Below are 18,985 nucleotides of genomic sequence, written 5' to 3'. Positions count from 1 at the left end.
TCACCACCAACCTAGCTCAATTCATCACATTGGATTAATTATCCCATAAAAATTGAGTTTTGTAAAACAAAAGTTTTGACCCCTGCTCTAATGCAATGGGTAGCATTAAAGTTCCTAGCTCTATCTAGCGTGAAAACTTAGAAATGCGAAAGGTTGAAATTAAGCTTCTTGTGCAGGCCCATGCAAACTGGGACATAGTTTGTAAGGATTAAAAAAACAACTCCAAATTCAACAAGTCTTTATTCTTTAAACAAAGGTTTTAAGACAATGAAAGCTCTTAGCATATAACAGTAGGGAAAATGTTTCCAAAAAAGTGTAAGACTACAATTGAGAGATAAGTCCAAAAAATTGACTGTCGCCGATTTAGCGAGAATCACACTTCATTTGTTTGATTGACTTTCTGGCGTGGGGAGTTTGCCCTTTTTCTTAGCGAGCTGCGGTTGAGCAAAATAAACGCTCGGGTAAGAGGAGAAGAAACGTCTTAGCGAGGCAAAACAGACTGGGGGTGAGGAAATGGCAAAGTGGGGGATTTTGGCAATCCGGGACAGGACGCGGGGCCGTTTCTCGGCTCGGCGGTGACAGTGACTGAAGAGCACAAAGTGTTCCAGGAATCTGGTCCAGGGAAAACTGGGTAACAACGTGGAGCGGAGGGGAAGGAAGAAAAGCAAAGTCGAAAACCTCAAGAATTTCAATCCTGGGTGGTCCCGTCTGCAGACGGGTCCCCGCTCTTCTTGTTTTTTTTTTCTCCCGCGTGTCCATCTTTGAGGCGGCGTAGCCTCCAGGTGCGGAGAGGGAACGGCTACAAATTCAGCGGGCTGACTCGTAGCTAATCAGCTGCGGCGGCGCAGGCACTCGAACGCCATCGGATCGGGGCGAGTGACACGCCAAGGGCGTGTTTCCAAATTCCGCAGGCCTTCATGGTGGCCCGCCTCAGCCTTGTGGCCTCCGCCGTCTGCAGCTGGCATTTCAAGGTTTTCCCCGAAGAAATGCCCTCCGAATCGCACCGCGCGTGGGTCGGAACGGCGGACCTTTTTGGCACGCAATGATTCTAAGGTTGAGAGCCCATACCGAAAGGTTTTGGGCTGAAAAGTATAGCAAATATGATATAATGATAACATAATATATATAATAATAATGCATAAGAATGAACGGATGTAAATTGGCTACCACCTTGCCACTTTAAATGGATTGGACTGCTAGTAGTGGTAATCCATTTTTCTGCGACAGATTTCTTCGACAAAAGTCATGACAAATTAAATTAGGTCGATGATGATATTCAAAATATTAAAACTTTAAAATGTTATTACCGGAAAAATACTCATTTTGTTGCTTAATTTTACATGACACCAACTGGAGGTTGTTTGGTTTCAGTTTAGCGGCGTAATGGTCAATAAAAGCAACGTTTGCCATCATTTTAGGACAAGGACCATTTTAGATATAATATTTAGATTTTTTTTTTATAAATGGATTAAAAGAACTGGATTAAAATCCCTGAATATTCAGTTTTTTATAGATCTAAAACAATGTTTATTTTAGATTTTTTTATATATATATTTAGATTCTACAAAATGATTTTTGAACTAAAAACACAGAAAAAATTGATTAAAAAAATACAATTATTGATTTAAAAGGGGGAAAATCAGGAAATTTAATATACATCAATACTCTTCATTTTAATTTTATCCTAAAACAGAAAGTCGGCACTCATGATTTACTTTCCCGGGCCACACAAAATGGCCCCCTGGCCGCCACTTTGACACCTGTGTATTAGGAGAAAAAAATTAAAATAACGAGATAAAAGTAGTTATATATTTTTTTAATTTATATTTACTTGACGTAAACCGCAAGTTGTTTTAGTTTAGCGGCGTAAGCTCTGTATCAAAGCAACTTTTGCCATCATATTAGGAGAAAAAAATATTAAAATAAGGAGATAAAAGTAGTTATATATTTTTTAATTTGTATTTACTTGACGTAAACTGCAAATTGTTTCAGTTTAGTGGCGTAAGGTCTGTATCAAAGCCTTCTGCAAGTTGTTTGGAGTACATAGACTTCAACCTTTGGGTCAGTGTCAACAAAGAAACTGCATTTGACGGGCGTAGTATTAGCACAAAACGCTAGTCTGAACGCAGCACCGATACCAAATGACATCATTTTACTGTCGTACCGGTATCGATGCTCGTATCGGTGCGACGCTAATTGATTCTCGCGGAACGGGCGGGGTGTGTCTCCACGCTTCCCGTCCTTGAGAGGCCGCCCTGTCACTGAAGGTGCAGGCAATAACGTATGCCATTTTTTGAATAATTAATGAGCGATTTCCTAAGTGATCGGTGTCCTCGGTGAAGACAATGCATTCTCCGGCTCCCCGGCGGAGTTAGAGAGCACGGCCGGCTTTTGTCCCGATGCCTTTAGGAGCAAAAGGTAAAAGCCTTAATGCACCCAGGCCACTGGAAGTGCTGCCTCTGAAGGACTCCCCCCGGAATGGGTTTGGGATGGTGGTCTCCTCAGGACCGGGCCCATCAGAGTGGCCTTCCAGGAAAGGGAGTGCGAGAGAGACAAAGTAGCAGGAAGACGGCGAGTGGCGCGCATGCATTTAGACACGCGCGTGTCGTAAAAACCTATACTAAGTGTAAAGTTTGTTTAGCACATAAAAAAGTACTTGCGCTCGCGTTCCACAATGCGTGCATAAGTGCCTGCCGGTGAGAGTGTTTGTGCTGCAATGATTTCCAAACAGGAAAGCAGTCCGGTTAATGGCGTTGCCACACCTTTCCCCCCTCGCCCAGGACCGTCGACCCACCCGAAGAGCTTCGGAAGATGTCTGGCCGCGGACCCGCTAATGTGCCATCGGAGGTTTGGGTGCCGAGGTTGCAGGTAAAACACTCCTGAACGGGATTACGGCACGATAGAATCTATTGAGGCGGGTATCAAGTATTTGTTTTTATGGCTTGTCATCAAACAAGTAGCGCTAGCTAGCGATTAATGTTGCGAGATACTGATTAGCGTTGAAAATACTGATTAGCGCTGAAAGTACTGATTAGCGCCGAAAGTACTGATTAGCGCGTTAACTCAGGAATGTTAGCTTTAGCGAGATGATTCACCGTTTTCGTAACGATACGATATTGGTTGTTTGGGAAACGATCCGATAGAATATGATGTAGATATTTGACACAATCCGTTACATTTTAATTAAAGGTTTAAAAAAAATGTGTTATTGTACTTATTAACCGTTTTCTTTATTTATTGTCAGAAATATGCATTTTGAGTAACTTCAACTATGATTAAAGTCACACGAATCATCAGGTGTTATTATTAATTAACTATCTGTTTAGCCATAGCAGTGTCGTAGCAAATGGATAGCCGATATTTTTCATTTTTGTAAATTTTGCGGTCAGCTTTTGTAATATATACGTGAAAAACAAACTATTTTTTTTCTTAAAACCGTGACTAGATGAACAAAAATACCTTAAAGTTTACTGTATCAGTTGCAATCCCAAATGGTTTCCATACAATATATTTGGTAGTATTCCAGTGTATTGTCATTTTATTGGTAGCGATTTGTAAAAATAAATAAGTAAAGGTCCCCGTGGGAGTGAAATAACTCACATCAGGGCATCTAAAAGTGTTTATCGGAATGCGGCAGGATGATTTCAATATCAAAGGCGCGTTTGCTTAATTTCCATTAAACAGGCGAGGTTGGAAGCAAGTTGGGAACTGAGAGGAGTTTCTCGTCCTGATCAGTCAGGAGACATTACTGCTTCAAAAATGCTACAATTAGGGAGAAATGTGCCAGTTGTCAAAAATATGGTGATGTCTTTTTATCCCCCAACACACGTTTCTGGTTTTTAGCATGTCGCGACAATTAACTGAAATCTGAGTTTATTTCTTCTAACGAAACAGGTTTCTCCCCGAAAACACCTTCCAGCTTAAAGTGTCAACACTGCTGCCACGGAGACGGCAAAATCGCTTATTTTCACTTGAAACCACAGCAAGCAGATTCTTTTCCTTTTTTTTTTTTACTCCTTCCTTTCTGCGGCTCTTTGGCTGTTTATCTTGCATATTCATGACCTGATTGATTCTTGAGAACCTGTCACTGAGCTTCTTTGCAAAGCTGCAGTACGGCTACAGATGTAAGAAAAAGAAACAAAACAGAGCGAAACAGAAAACATTTGGTCAGACTTCACGCTGTCCGAGCACTTTGACAGCTAGTGGATTCGGACGTACTACAGAAAATGAACCGGGCATGATATAGCTCTGATATTTGGCTGGGTCACCTTCTGTCATTGCATCGACGTGCATACAAACACTCCCAAGAAGCGAGCACTGAAATATATACAGACACTTCTAAATCCAGAAAAATCCCGGCCTTGTATTTGACCTGCCGCCCACCTTGGCTCTGGCTCCAGTAACTATGGATTTATGACTTAAACTTGGCAACTTCGGAGTTCAATATCATACAAAGATGCATGGGAATGATTCCCCACACGCTAAAGCAGATTTGACCGTTAAGTGAGGTGGATTAACAATGCAAGCAGACAAGTGTTTCTGCTTCTGTGAACATTTTTCTGCGCACCACCCCCCAATAGTCCTCTCTTTAATGCTTGAGGCAAACAACAGTCCCACACTTGAGATATTTGGACATGAGTATTACCTTATATAAATGGGAAGAGTCTTCCAATGTTGATGGTTTTCAAGCACTTTTCTTCACTCCATTTGGACAAGCGACAAACCTAAACAAACACCAAAAAAATGTAAATTCAAACGTAAAATGTAAATGAACCTACTGAGCCTTAGCTAAATGCTAACACAATAGATTACGTCATTAACAAAAATTAGCACGCCCTTGCTATTTTTGGCACTTAAACAATAACAAATGGCAGGGGAAAAAAATCTCAAACAAGAAATATAACAATACTCACGGGTGTATGCTTCTGTGAACATTTTTCTGCGCAGCAGCCCCCAATAGTCCCCCCTTTACCGCTTAACGCAAACAACAGTCTTATACTTAAGATATTTGAACATGACTATTACCTTATAAAAATGAGATCTGTCTTCCAATGTTGATGGTTTTCGGGCACTTTTCTTCACTCCATTTGAAGCTAGCTGTTAACCTAAACACATACAACAAAATGTAAATTGACTCACTGAGCGTTAGCTAAATGCTAATACACAATAGAAAATACGTAATTAACGTGCTAACAAAAATTAGCACTGCCTTGCTATATTTAGCACTTAAACTATAACTATTCCCACACAAACGTCACAAACAAGAAATATAAGAATACTCACTGGTATAAACACAACAAAACGTAAATTAACTCACTGAGCGTTAGCTAATACACAATAGAAACGACGTAATTAACGCGCTAACAAAAATTAGCACTGCCTTGCTATATTTGGCACATAAACTAACTATTGACACACAAACGCCAGGAAAATTCACAAACAAGAAATATAAGAATATTCACGAGTGTATGCTTCCGTGAACATTTTTCTGCGCACCACGCCATTAGTCTTCTCTTTACCGTTTGAGGCAAACAACAGTCCCCACTTAAGATATTTGGACATGACGATTACCTTATATAAATGGGAACAGTCTTCCAATGTTGATGGTTTTCGAGCACTTTTCTTCGCTCAATTTGAAGCTAGCTGTAAACCTAAACACACAACAAAATGTAAATTAGCTCACTGAGCGTTAGCTAAATGCTAGTACACTATAGAAGATGTAATTAACGCGCTATATTAGCAGGGCCTCGTTATATTTGGCACTTAAACAATGACTATTCACACACAACGGCCACGAAAAAGTCACAAACAAGAAATATACCAATACTCACGTGTGTATCGCCTTAATGAGCGACCAAAAAGGAAGTAATTTCGACGAAGTGTTAGCACGACTTCTTCCAGGTTATTTTGCTGCGTCATTCTGCCGCCATGTGGCCACGATTGTTTCCCCGCGTCACAATTAAGCGACGGAAGTAATCAGTTGTTGTTGGTTTTTTTTAAACATGGCACGCGATCTTTTTTTTACATGTTGTACAAAAATTCACAAAAAAAGATATAACCCGCGCTGCAACAACTACATTTACGCCTACATTCAACTATTTACAACGGGAAGGTAAGAAGTCCTTGTTAACGATCCAATCGGAAATCAAGTACCAAAATTATTGATCTTTTTAGTGATTTTCCAATGTTATTCTTACCCGATCTCTTGCTCCTCTCAACAAAGTTCATTGTTAATAAGTGATCCATCGAAACAAAAGTGCCTTTTTATGAATGTGCTTTTTCCTGATAAAATACAGTTGAATACACAAGGGACAAACACGCTACAGTTGTGGTTATATTTAAAGCACCCTGTTACGACGTTTGGCGTGCATATATTTGCTCTCCACTTGAACGTAGGATTGTGTAAGTGGGGTGATTTATCAAGAAGAAGCCCCCCCGCCCCTCTTCATCTCATCCCACGCTAAGACGCACCCCCCCCCCCCACCCCCCACCACCGAGGCCCATCACGGGTGCATATGCAGCCTCCGCAAAGTCCCCATGGAATCTCCCGTGTCAGTAAATTACCTTATAAATGGAAGCATTGACTACGGGGACTCTTTTATACACATTCGCATTGAGCACAATCACAATTGATCTCGTACAGAGCGGTTGCAGCGCACATGTGACGGATCACAGGCCGGGAGTGCGAAATAGGAAGGAACAAAACAGTCGTTTGATAAGGATGTGACACGAAACCATGTTTCCCCCGGAGCCAGACGCCGCTAAATATTATCAGCGATGTGGGAACACTCGATAAAAGGCGTAACGTTATCCCAGATGCAAGCGTATGAATTATACATTTCCAGATCTTCTTCCCGTGCACCAACTGAGGATGCAAAAGCGACATCAACATCTGCAGCTCCATTCTTTTGAACTGGGAGTGAATGATGTTTCTGCGCCATTGGCAGTGATAGCTGTTCGGAGCATTTTTGCTGGGATGTCAGTGGCGGTCCGTGCATTTTCTAGCAGTGCCTTCAGCGAATCAATCCAACCCTCAAAAACTATTTTATGGCTATAAAACCTCTACTGCAGCTACAGCTACGACACATAAAAAATCATCAATAATAACCTGGAAGCTGGAAGCAGTGCAACCAGGGGGAAAAGCAATGAAAGGATGCTAACAGACATTTTGGAATTATTTAATAAGTATTCATGGACAAAATATAATGTATGATTCAGATATTTCTTAGGCCAGCAGAGAAGGCCTTGAAGGCCCTGACGGCCCGCCACTATTGGATGTAATACATCATCTTTTTGATAAGCTATTTTTTTTAGAAATGTCTGTTTTTCTATAAAACAGAATAGAATAGTGGCGGAGCACGGGTTTACAGGTGTAAAGGGGGCGTGGCTTGGCTACTGGAGAGTAAAATAGTCAGGTTGTTGTTTTTTTTTACAAAGGGCCCACTATATCTGCTTTTTAATGGTTCACGAGTTATGATTCGCTAAAATTGTTTACTAATTGACGGATTTACATAAAAATAGGACAGAATATGGACAAAATGTTTTTAACTGTTTTTACTTTTCCGGCCTTTGACCGTTCCAGTTGCAGAACCCCAAAAATCTCTCCAACAATTTCTCTGCCATTCCTACTCATAGCATTCCTGTCAAGGATGTATTTTTCGTCCTCGGCTGTGGACACAATCTCACACTGCGGCGTGATACGATACGTCTGGAATCCAAATAAACGACTCCAAGTGAAAGCGCCTTGACCCTAACGAGGGCAACCGCGCGGTACTTCAAACCCAGAAACAAAATAACCGTCAAATGATTCGCTTTGATGCACCAGGGATGACAAAAAGGGAAAAAAATAATGGTAATTGCTTAATTTTATGACTCGCAAGTGTCACCCCAACACGAGGTCGCCAATATTTAGCACGTGTTAGCTTTGTACGTTCCAGATGAGCTGCGAAAGTATTAAGGAAGAAGTCCTCCTCGGCCTATTTAAAGCGTCCCTCCCGCAGGCGAGCGTATTTACAAGGAAACGCTTATCATTTGGTCTCTGTTGCGGATCAAAATGTCAAGCTCCGTCGAGAACATGCGCATCGCTACCAGGCCAAAAGTGCAGTTTCGCAGCCTCGGGATGCGGCGAGAAGCGAGGGGAGGGAATCTTTCAAAAAATCCAAATATAAAAATTGCATACGCGCAAATATGGCTAATTGACCTGGAATATCACTCCGTGTGCGAAAATTGTTTGAAATCAATACGGAGAGCGAGAAGGACGGCCTTGAAGAGTGATTTCAGAGGTGGACGCCGACGCCGTTACGCTTATTTTTTTTACCAGACGGCGTCAAGCGGCGTGCGAGCATCGGGAAAGAGGGAGGAGGCGGTCAGGAAAGGTCAATTAAAAACGGCGAGAATCGGAGCCAATTAAAAAAAAAAGAAGGAAAAATGATTTTTTTTTAAGGCCGGCAGAGCAGGATTGTGCCACGCTTTATGAAATATGTTATGTTGATAATTGAGCATCGCACAAAGCTATCGTCGTCCATTATATGACCTTTTTTGTTCTACACTGGAAAAAAATATGAGTTCACATTTTCGCATTCATTTCGTTAAATGTTTATGGATGTCGGAACAAAAATAAGGATGATATTTTCTTCAAAATATCATCAGAATGATACACTGCACCCGCATTTGAGCCTATTTTTGTTAGCGTGCTGATGGTAAAAAAAAAGGGTCATTTTGCTGCAGCTCAAAAGCATCTCAAAATTGTGAACACCCCGAAGTGAAAATGGCCGCGCCGTAAATCAAATAAAATGCGATTAAATGAGCGTGACTTCTTCTAGCGTACGACCACATATTTTACATTCTATTTCATTGTGCGTCATTTATTACCTCACATGTGGGTACAATAATAAAATGAGGAGTCCTTGTGTATTATATAGGGAGCCCGACAGACCACATGAAATAGTACATTTTGTTTAGGAGTTTTACAAAGTTTTCGCTTGTTAAATAGTTTGGACTGTGGAAAAGATCATGCGGCGACATGTATAATTCATTACTTTTGCTTTCACAGAGTTATTTTGTCAATGTTTTAGTGTAATTTGAACAATATATATGTTTTTATGACCAAAAACATCTGCATCAGGGCTGGGCAATTGATTGTCGTTAGGCAGATTTTGCAGTCCCTCAAAAAGAGTCCCATGTTTTTTTTTATATATTATATATTAATATCTCTTTATCACTAAACTGACCCTATAAAAAGAACATTGTGTGCCTGTATTTTTTTTGCTAGCAAGTTTAAAGCTAATATTCAAGTGTTAATGAAATTTACCACCTGATTTACTCTTAAAATGATTAATATTGAAACACACAAACTCTTGTGGAGCAAAAATAAGAAATATTAGAAATATTAGCTTGCTAGCAAACACAATGTATATCACCCAAGTATAAAAAAGTGATCTTTTTACCAGCCCTTAATTTAACCTATCTTCTTTTTTATATAAATGATTAATCTCATTAATAAAATATGAAACCAGGTTCTAACATGCCCCCAAAAGCAGAACAAAACTTTCTGGCCTGCAGTCATTTCAATAAAGTAAATATTATCACAGCAACAAAAAAAAATACCATCCACACTTTCCCCGAAACCAAATTATAATTCTTTCTTCTCTTTTAGCGCAGCATCTTCTTCAAAGTTTAACCATATTTCTCCGACTTACCGTTTGACATTAATCAAAATGTTCTTGATGAATCTATATTTTAAATGTAAGAATGTGTTTTATTGCAACAAGAACATTTTCTCTTAAATCCTACTGTGGTTTGAATGACAAATTCCGCTTTCCAATCTCAATCTGATTTCATTGTATTTGCGTCCAGGTGCCTTGTGGGTAACGGAAGGCGGTTCCGGCGTCCGCCCGCCGCCGCGGTGACAGCTCCTTTGCTAGCCTTTGACCTGCCGGCAAGAGAAAACAACATCAATGGTAAATCCCCCTTCAAACACATTAACTGGGATGAACCGGGTCCCAGCGAGCCCCTCACAGCGGACGCATTGATCGCCAGAAATCCATGAATAAATTTAGCACTAATTGATTTTTTTTTTTGTATAAACCTCCTCCTCCTCTCTCTCCCTTCTTCCCCGTAGAAATATATCTCTAATTCTGAGAGGAGTGGACTTTATTTATTTTTCTTTTAGCTGTGTCTTAAAGCACTTATTTACGTTAATGTGTTTGGGGGCTTTTTTAAATATAGGGAATTTCTGATGACTTTATTTGAGGGAAAGCATTTGTAGGTTAGGTTTTATGCAGTTTTAGTTTTGATTAATGGGGGCTTGAACTTGAGATTTTTTTTAATGAAATGGATAAATTGTTTACTTGAGTGCTCGTGAAGTTAAAATATGTTTTTTTGATATTTGCATGAATTTGGTTGGGTTTTTGTTAACCTTGTGGAACTGGCAAAAAGGTTGATTTGAAAAAAAATAGTCAAATTAGACAACTTGTCACAAAATAAATAGAATTTGGTAGTGTTTTTGTTAACCTTGTGGAATTACAAATGTCATTAAATTTGAAAAAAAAAAAAAAAGTAGATATAGAAATCAAAATAAAGATGACAGTGGGTGTAATTTAACACATTCCCTTGCATTGACGGGAATAGACGTCCAAATAAAAATATGTTACACCCTCAAAAAACAAAGTAAGGTTGAAAAATAATTCACTATTTACTACAATTTTGTGTTTTGTAAACCTTGCAGAGTTTGGAATGTAATTAAAAATTAAAATTAAAATTACAATGAGTATCATCTAACACGCCCACCAGCCCTGAGAGGTATAGACGTCCAATCAACTTGAGCTCGGAGAGTTGACAGCGAATGAACAATTGTTCATCATTCGCTGTTAACCCTCCTAGCCCAAAAGGATTGGACGTCTATCCCCGTCAATGGCAACCAGTTAGTTGATAAACATAAAAAGAGTCAAATATATATATTTAAACATGAGAACTTAGCAGTCATTAAATATCATTTGCAGGGTCTAAAATCTAAATCCTAATAAAAAAAGGCACCAGAATAATAAACTGCTGTGACTTGGATTCAGATTCAAGTATCATACTGCCACCTAGCGGTCGTTCATGTTATATCATGACATGTGAGGCAAGTGACATGTCGCACGTTTAGTCGAACATGAAATAATAAGCAAGACACGTCTTGGTGATGCTTCAGATGAAATATGAATCTCTCTCAAGACTTTTATTGCTCCACCATGCGATGAAATATGAAAGGATTGACAAATTTTAATGCGAGATTTGCAGAGTTATATTTGAGAGTTGGACAAATAAAGCAGAAAGGGAACATCTGGGATGGCTTACACATGGAAGGAATAACCTCAATCTTTTAGTCTCCAGAATATTGATTGGAAATTAACTCGGTTTTTAAAAATGTATATGTTTTCAAGATTTGGGGGATCGATATTTCAAGTGCAATTGGACAACGTGACAGATACTAAAATCAACAATTAATGCGGCGTGTATTTTAAAGTGATGACGACTATTTTTTTGCATTAGCTGAGCTTTCTTCAAAATTTATGAATTCAACTTAAATCATCAGAAAAGGAAATTATAATCACTTTTAAATTTGGAAAATTGGAAACAAAATGGATGCCACTTGCTTCATTACAAACAAATTGAAGTGCTTTATAGAGATAAAAATGACTTTTTTAGTTTTCATATTTTTTTGCATAAACTATGAGATTGTTAAATTCTACCTAAAAAACATTTTATTTTTTACCTTCAAACGCTATTTTTTTAAGATTTACTGTACAGTTGCCATTTATTTATTCTTAAATCGAATGCTTTGTGTATTTTTGTTTTCTGTCATACAACTCATCTTATCTTATTTTTTGGGCTAGCTTAGTATTGTTAGCAGCATCAATAATTTAAATTTATAAAATATTATTCAAATGTTTAAGCTCACTCACTAAATATTGGCATTCAATATTTTAGTTTAGATTATTTCATAAATTAAACCCTTATGTACTTTTCTTACAATAATCTATACTAATTTTAATAACACTCTTACCATATTGATATGATGAATACTTTGCATACTCTTAAGGCATTTTTGTTGTTTTTGGGGTAAATTGATTTTTTTAAAACTAAAATAGCAGTGGAATTTCAATTTAACAACACTCAAAATAGTATTTCAAACTAACAAAACACTACAGGAAAATAACACGTCTAAAAGACCAAATTTAGTATAAATGATACTCCTATCAAATAATTTAAGCATGCAACTAGATAATTCTGATCTTGAATAAAATAATGTTTAAACACAAAGAAAAAAAAGACATATTTCATGGCCTTTAACAATGAAGGACAGTTAATTGGGCATTGTTACATTGGATTGGCTAAAAAAGCTATAAATAAAAATACCTAACAGGAGTGCTAAAATGTCTAGAAATCCACTTCCTGGAAATATTGGCTTTTATCACCTATTTTTCAACTATTACTTATTAAAAAAATGAATCATATGTTTTATCAATTTATGAAACAAAACAATTCTTTTGACTTTCCCTTTCAGTGCCGCGACGCATGGCAACAACAACAAACGAACACCTGGAAGTAGCCGATTGGTCGATAAAAGGAAGAGGTAGGTCCGACCAAAAAATATGATTGGACATTAGAAATCACATGAGAGCAAAATCGAATCTGATTTAAAATCAGGCATTTTTGGGACGACAAATGACAGCCTGCATTTTAATATTATAAACAGTTAAAATAGTTTCCATTCACATCCACAATTAGCGTCTGCTCATTCAGTCCAATCACGGAGTCCAGTCACGGTACCCTAACAAAACCAGAGTGACCACGTCACCGCAAACTAGCCTTGGTTCCCAAATTCATGTCTGAGCGAACTCCAAGAAAACACTCAGGAGAGGTATGTTAAGCTAACCTCTGCACTCCGTTATTATGAGGGTGACATGATAAACCCAAAAATCTGATTACCCGCATTGAGCCAAAAGGGCTGCCGCAAAAACATCAGACCTCAGCTCGCCAAAACGGACGCTTATTTAGTAAACCCGGAGACGTGGCTTAGCATAAATAAAATCATTGGTTTGACGCGATAACTGTTCGGCCCGCAATGGTTGATGGGTATTTTGTTAGGACGTGGCTAAGCATGGCATTTGAGTTTATCACATGTTTGCTTACAATTTCTAAGTGCTTTTTATTTTTATTTATTTGTTATTCCAAGTAGTGTGCCACTAGAAGTCATACAATTTAATATTCAGAGAGAAAAATGAATGATATTAAAATTGAATTATTATAAGGTTCAAATTAAAATGTGATGAACGTTAAATTATGAATTATTGAAATTGTGAGACATTTTTTGCTCATTTTTCTCTAACATGAAGTTGTTTGCTTTCTAGGGCGTCAAATTTTGGCGACGTAAAGTCTGTAAGGGAAATAATTTTGGTTAATTTCAGTAGATTCAAGTTATGTTTGGAGAAAAGTCATAACGTTATGCAATTAAAAATATGACATTAGTTATTTTTGGATCACTGGAAATTGTTTAAGGTCCGCACACATTAATTTTGGGGGACATTTAGCTAAGTCAGTGTGGAAAAATTTGATTTTGGAAGCATTTTGGAGATTTATGCCCATAAAACTTTGATAAAAATGACTATTATTAATATAGGTGACATAATTTTAAATTTAAAAAAATCAGATTGAGATTTTTTAATGCAAAAAGTGTGCTGCAGCTCCAAAAAGTTGGGAAACACTAGTGAATGAAACTCATATTTCATATTTTCTGTCGCAGTCATGTCATTTTTAAGGCGAATTTATGTATATATATTTGTGTTCTTTATCATATTTTGGCTCATGTGACTTGGATGCCGCAAAATGTGAGATTTAGTATATGAAATTGTGATTCTTTTGAAATAATCTGCAGCATTTGCTGAGATGATTTATTCATCCTTACAGTTGAGTTTCATCCTTCTTGCCATGTCTCCAAAGCAGCCAGAGGCTGGGCATCTGCCGTCCTGCCGCGTCCGCGAGCGGAGGAGAGGAGGCGCTTGTCACTTTGGTGAAGCCGCCGTGCCGGAAGACCACGGACGGGATGATGACGCAACGCAATCCTCCGTCCGGCTGGGCAGATGGGCCGCCGTGTCGCGGCGCGTTGGCGGCCGCATGAGCGATCGCGCAGATGTTTGACGGCCAGGCAAGTGAGTACGCGCCACGGTACCATTCGGTCAGTGTCCAATTAGGAAAATGGAGTCCGAAAAGTTCCGCATCGGAGGTTGTTATTCTAATCTCGATCTAATTTAAGTGGATATCAAATCTCTACACGCAAATATTTCACTCTGTCGGTGATGTCCAATCATGTGGCGTCCAATCGTGTGGCGTCCAATCGTGCCGCGTCCAATCGTGTGGCGTACAATCGTGTGGCGTCCAATCGTGTGGCGTCCAGTCGTGTGGCGTCCAGTCGTGAGGCGTCCAGTCGTGGGGCGTCCAGTCGTGGGGCGTCGAGTCGTGGGGCGTCGAGTCGTGTGGCGTCCAATCGTGCGGCGTTCAGTCGTGTGGCGTCCAATCGTCCTTCTGCTGTGAATTGAAAGGACTTCTTCGGTAGTTTATCGCAGGGAAACGTCCAATCCGTTTTAGGTGGGAGGCCGGCAGTGAATAAATGGTCGTCGATGAAGGTCAAAAGGTCAAAATATGCAATTTGTAGATGAAAACGTAAAAGTAAGACCAAAATGATACAACAAAAAATTGTTTTTGATTAGACATTTCGTTTAAAAACGGACAGAACTTTTTGGGGTTACTTTATCAATAGAGAAAATTAAATTGACAAATACAGTTAACAATTTCAAAAATAATTATAAGCTTGGATCGGACATCTACTGTCGTCAGTAGCATTTTTTATTATAAATGTCCTTTAGTTTTTGGGGGTTTTTTTTGGTGCAGGGAGATACAAATGTCCCTTTCATAGTTTGCAAAGGTTGCGTTTTTGTCTCTTTTCTACTGAAAAGATCTGTCATGGATGGAATGTGTGTTGCAAAGCATCTATTTGAGTTGCGCCGCTTAATTATTGAAGCGGAGCAGACGCTTAATCAGGTTACTCTTCCTATTCCAGGTCCATAATTTTTCGAAATGAATCCAATCTAGAAGCAGGTCGTCTCGAAAAGCCGGTCTTCTGCCACGCTGGGACAGAGATGCAAAGTTCAAACTACCGGTGTCCCCATTGCATATTTTTCTTTATCTCATACCGAAGAAATGTATGATTTATAAAAAAAAATCCCTCTAATTTGAACAACTCTATCCAATATTAGGGTTATGAGCAAAATCATTTTTTTTGCTAATCACCAAAGCAGCAGCAAAAACGGTTGCAAATGTTCTAAGTTGAAATACTTGCTTTTCATGCACAAACCTATTTAAAAGGGTCTCAATTGTAATTTTCTTGTATTTTTTGAAGTACAAAACGTAGTCCATATGTATTTTTTGGTCATGTGATCAGATCCGGGACATCTCTAGTTTAAACATTTTATATCCCGTCACAGTTAATAAAAAACAAAAATTTAAAAAAAACAAGGCAGGCTGTTGCGAAATGTCTTTTTGGTGAAAGAAGCTGCGGCGAATCACATTTATTGGCAGGCCCGAATATTTTTTGAGGTTTTCTTTTGGAAAAAATCGGATAAAATGCGAAGGCAAAAAAGCGATCACAGCGTATCAGCATAAAACGGTCCGAGTCTTTTTTTTCTTTCTTTTTTTTCTCAAACACAGTCAATACATCTAAATATTTTACGGTGCCGCCGCGGCCAATTTATTGTTTGATGTTTCAGACAAACTTGCGGCGAATAAAAGGGGCTTCATTACGGGGGAGAGCTTGCTTTGAACGTGGAGTTTAACTGGGTTATCGATCATTCTCTTTCTTCTGTGACAAAGACCACCGGGGACCCCAGGAGGTGTCTGGGAAAGAAAGAGTAACAAACGGGGATTGGGATGGCGGTGTGGGCAAGGTGAACATGAGACATGATACCCCCAACAACAACAAAAATCATTTTTCGAAGCGCTTTTCCTGGGGTGCTGGAGCCTATCCCAGTTACCTGCATGTCGGTGGCCAGCCAATCGTAGGGCACAAAGAGACAAACAAGCAATCACTTATATTTTATTAGCAATTTAGAGTGTTCGACCAGATAGCCTAGCCTAGCATGCATGTGTTTGGCATTAAATTAGATTAGATTAGAGTAGAGTAGATTTGATGAGATTAGATTTGATGAGATGAGATGAGATGAGATTAGATTTGATGAGATTAGATTTGATGAGATTAGATTTGATGAGCTTTGATGAGATGAGATTAGATTTGATGAGATGAGATTAGATTTGATGAGATTAGATTTGATGAGATTAGATTTGATTTGATTCGATTCGATTACATTAGATAACGTTATTAATCCATATTTGGGAAGTTTTATTGTCACAGTAGCAAGAGGGTGAGAATACAGACAGAAAAAGACATTTAAGAAGTTCATTAAAAATGAATATATAGATAAATTAATAAATAAATATATAAAAAAATAAGTGTGTTGTTGTGGGAGGAAACCAGAGTACCCGGAGAAAACCTACACAAGCCCAAAGAGAACATGCAAACTGGACACAGTGAGGACGAACCCGGGATGGAATCCCAGACCCCAGAACTGTGAGGCCGACATGCTAACCACCCGCTCTCCAAAAAAAAATTGAACTAAAACTAATGCTGGTTAATTAGCTGTACTCATTGGATGCTATTGACGGTGTTTGACGTCCAATCGTGGAGTTTTTATCATTTTTGCGCTGTGGACTTAAAGGAGTGTGACGCTGGCAGACGTCTAATCCAATCTAAGTGTTAGGGTGGCAGGGAATAGACGTTCCTTCATTTTGATCGCTATTCAGTAGCTTAAAAATGTCCGTTACGTCAATATCGTCCTCAATTAGCATTTTTGTCCTTTGATTTATCGCAAATGAGGATCGCACGCCAACGCGGATGTCCTTCACCGATATCCCAGACCCAAAGCCTCGTCAAGGTCCCATCTCCAAGGTAGCCTCGGACGTCACGGCGCAGCTGGGCCGCCTAATGACAGACGGGGTGCCGTGCCACCGCGGACATACGACCCGAACATCTGCCTCTCCGTCGCTTCTATAATTGAAAACCGTGTAAAAGGTCAATCGCGTGATAGTGTCGCCGCCAAATGACGAACGGGATAGATGACAGTTTTGATCTGCCGAGGAGGGGGGGGGGGGGTGCTGGAGCCTATCCCAACTAGTGGCCTTTACGCTCAATTGTTCGCCAGCCAATTGCAAACCATAATGAGGTAAACAGCCGTTCACACTCATACCCAGGGACAATTTACAGTGATCAACCATTTAGCCTAGCATGCATGCTTTTGGGATGATATGGGAGGGAACCGGAATACCCGAAGAAAACCCACACAGGGAGAACAGAGAATGCAGAGAATAATTATAGTAGAGATTGAAAAAGTTAAGTGGAAAAAAAATTCTACAAATGAACATGTTCAAAATGTGTCGCAAAAAAACTGAAGTGAACATTTTTTTTAGTTTCCAAAACTGTCTTAAATTTGGCCCACTTTTGAGTCCGTCTTTCTCATATAATAATTGTCATTTTACGTAAGCGAATGGCATGGCGGAATGCACCTTTGAAAGGCAAGACAGCTCCTGGCCCGCCTCAACTTTTGCTTGTTATCGGGAGCCCAGAGTGAAGTGGAGGGAATTGATCTCTTGTCTGGGCTGAGGTGCGCCTCTTGCACCCCCCCCACCGCCACCGCCACCGCCGGGCTGGGCTCTCATCCCTCCCTCCCTCCCCCGCACGATGGCTGCCTCTCCTCCAGCTGACACTTGTCCCGCCACCGCTGCGAGAGTTGTCGACACGGCCATTGATCTTTCCTCTCCATTTTTTCCTCCGATAGACTAGTGGTAGACAAAAGAGTGGCCCGAGAGGCAAACGGCCCGCGGAGAGAAAATCACGTGGTGAAATAGATTGTTAAAGCCCATAACTGTCATGAAAAGCCTCGGCTGTGCAACTAAGTCGAACCTGGGATGCGGGAATCAGAAAATAGAGGGAATTGCTGGTGTGCAACTTCGTATTTTAATGCCAAAATATTCCTACAAAATCAACAAAACTGGGACAAAGTTAACTAACCAGGGGAGGCGCACGCCAAAACAAAGAGGTAAACATTCCTGACTCGGACAGAAAACACGAAACAAAAAATGCCAGAAAAGTCATGCTAGAACACGGGTTTAAGTACACATACAGTGGTTGATGACAAACTAGAAACGCAAGAGAAGGGAAGCCAGGAGGGACATAACAGGCGAAAGAAACTTAAATTGGAAATTTGTAGCTGCAGTAAAAAAAAATCAAAACAAAACCCCTATAATTTATAAATAAAAAAGGAATGTTTTTGTTTTTAGCGCAAAAATTGGAGAAAATATATCACACGGGTTTAAGTGCACATACAGTGGTTGATGACAAACTAGAAATGCAAGAGAAGGGAAGCCAGGAGGGACACAACAGGCGAAAGAAACTTAAATTGGAAATTTGTAGCTGCAGTAAAAAAAATCAAAACAAAACCCCAATAATTTATAAATAAAAAAAGGAATGTTTTTGTTTTTAGTGCAAAAATTGGACAAAATACATCTGTCGCTAAAACAAAACAAATCACGAGGGATTTAAGTCACTATAGCTATTTATGGAACTTATATAAAGATTTGCCATTTGGAAAAATTGTTGCAAATTGTATGTCAGTAACGATTAATAAGGATGTTGTTCTCCAACACCGCCATCTTTGTGGAGGCGACCATTTTGACACACGTCTTGTTATAGCTCCATTCCCGCAACATTTTTATTCCAAAAAGAAAACACCTTAAACACCATATTGTCTCGGTTTTGTGCGGACTAACTGCGGGATGTTTACTGTTATTACCGCGTCTTTTTGTGCATTGCTATGGGCAGGTTAGCGCGTGGTAC

At 39.5% G+C, this 18,985-nt stretch overlaps 1 protein-coding gene and 1 long non-coding RNA gene across 4 annotated transcripts in view; one reads left to right on the top strand and one right to left on the bottom strand.

The window, feature by feature from the left end:
* LOC144077209 (uncharacterized) overlaps positions 1-5,943 on the bottom strand; it is an 85,710-nt gene extending 79,767 nt beyond the window's left edge. For both annotated transcript variants that reach the window (XR_013300964.1, XR_013300965.1), the window contains exons 1-4: positions 5,832-5,943; positions 5,572-5,651; positions 5,026-5,105; positions 4,646-4,724 (exon numbers count right to left, since the gene is read on the bottom strand). This is a non-coding gene — a long non-coding RNA (uncharacterized LOC144077209). The remainder of the gene's footprint in view (positions 1-4,645; positions 4,725-5,025; positions 5,106-5,571; positions 5,652-5,831) is intronic.
* Positions 5,944-5,969: 26 nt separating this feature from the next.
* Positions 5,970-18,985, top strand: part of psip1a (PC4 and SFRS1 interacting protein 1a) — a 46,621-nt gene continuing 33,605 nt past the window's right edge. Inside the window, exons 1-4 of one of the 2 annotated variants that reach the window (XM_077604855.1) lie at positions 5,970-6,112; positions 9,856-9,959; positions 12,548-12,616; positions 13,987-14,192. The gene's annotated coding sequence lies outside the window, so the exon portion shown is untranslated. Of the gene's footprint in view, positions 6,113-9,855; positions 9,960-12,547; positions 12,617-13,983; positions 14,193-18,985 lie in introns of both variants that reach the window. The other variant, XM_077604853.1, reaches the window with a different exon arrangement.

Source organism: Stigmatopora argus, chromosome 7, assembly GCF_051989625.1.
Source record: "Stigmatopora argus isolate UIUO_Sarg chromosome 7, RoL_Sarg_1.0, whole genome shotgun sequence".
Classification (NCBI taxonomy): Eukaryota; Metazoa; Chordata; class Actinopteri; order Syngnathiformes; family Syngnathidae; genus Stigmatopora; species Stigmatopora argus.
This window is presented reverse-complemented; position numbering and strand designations above follow the sequence as displayed.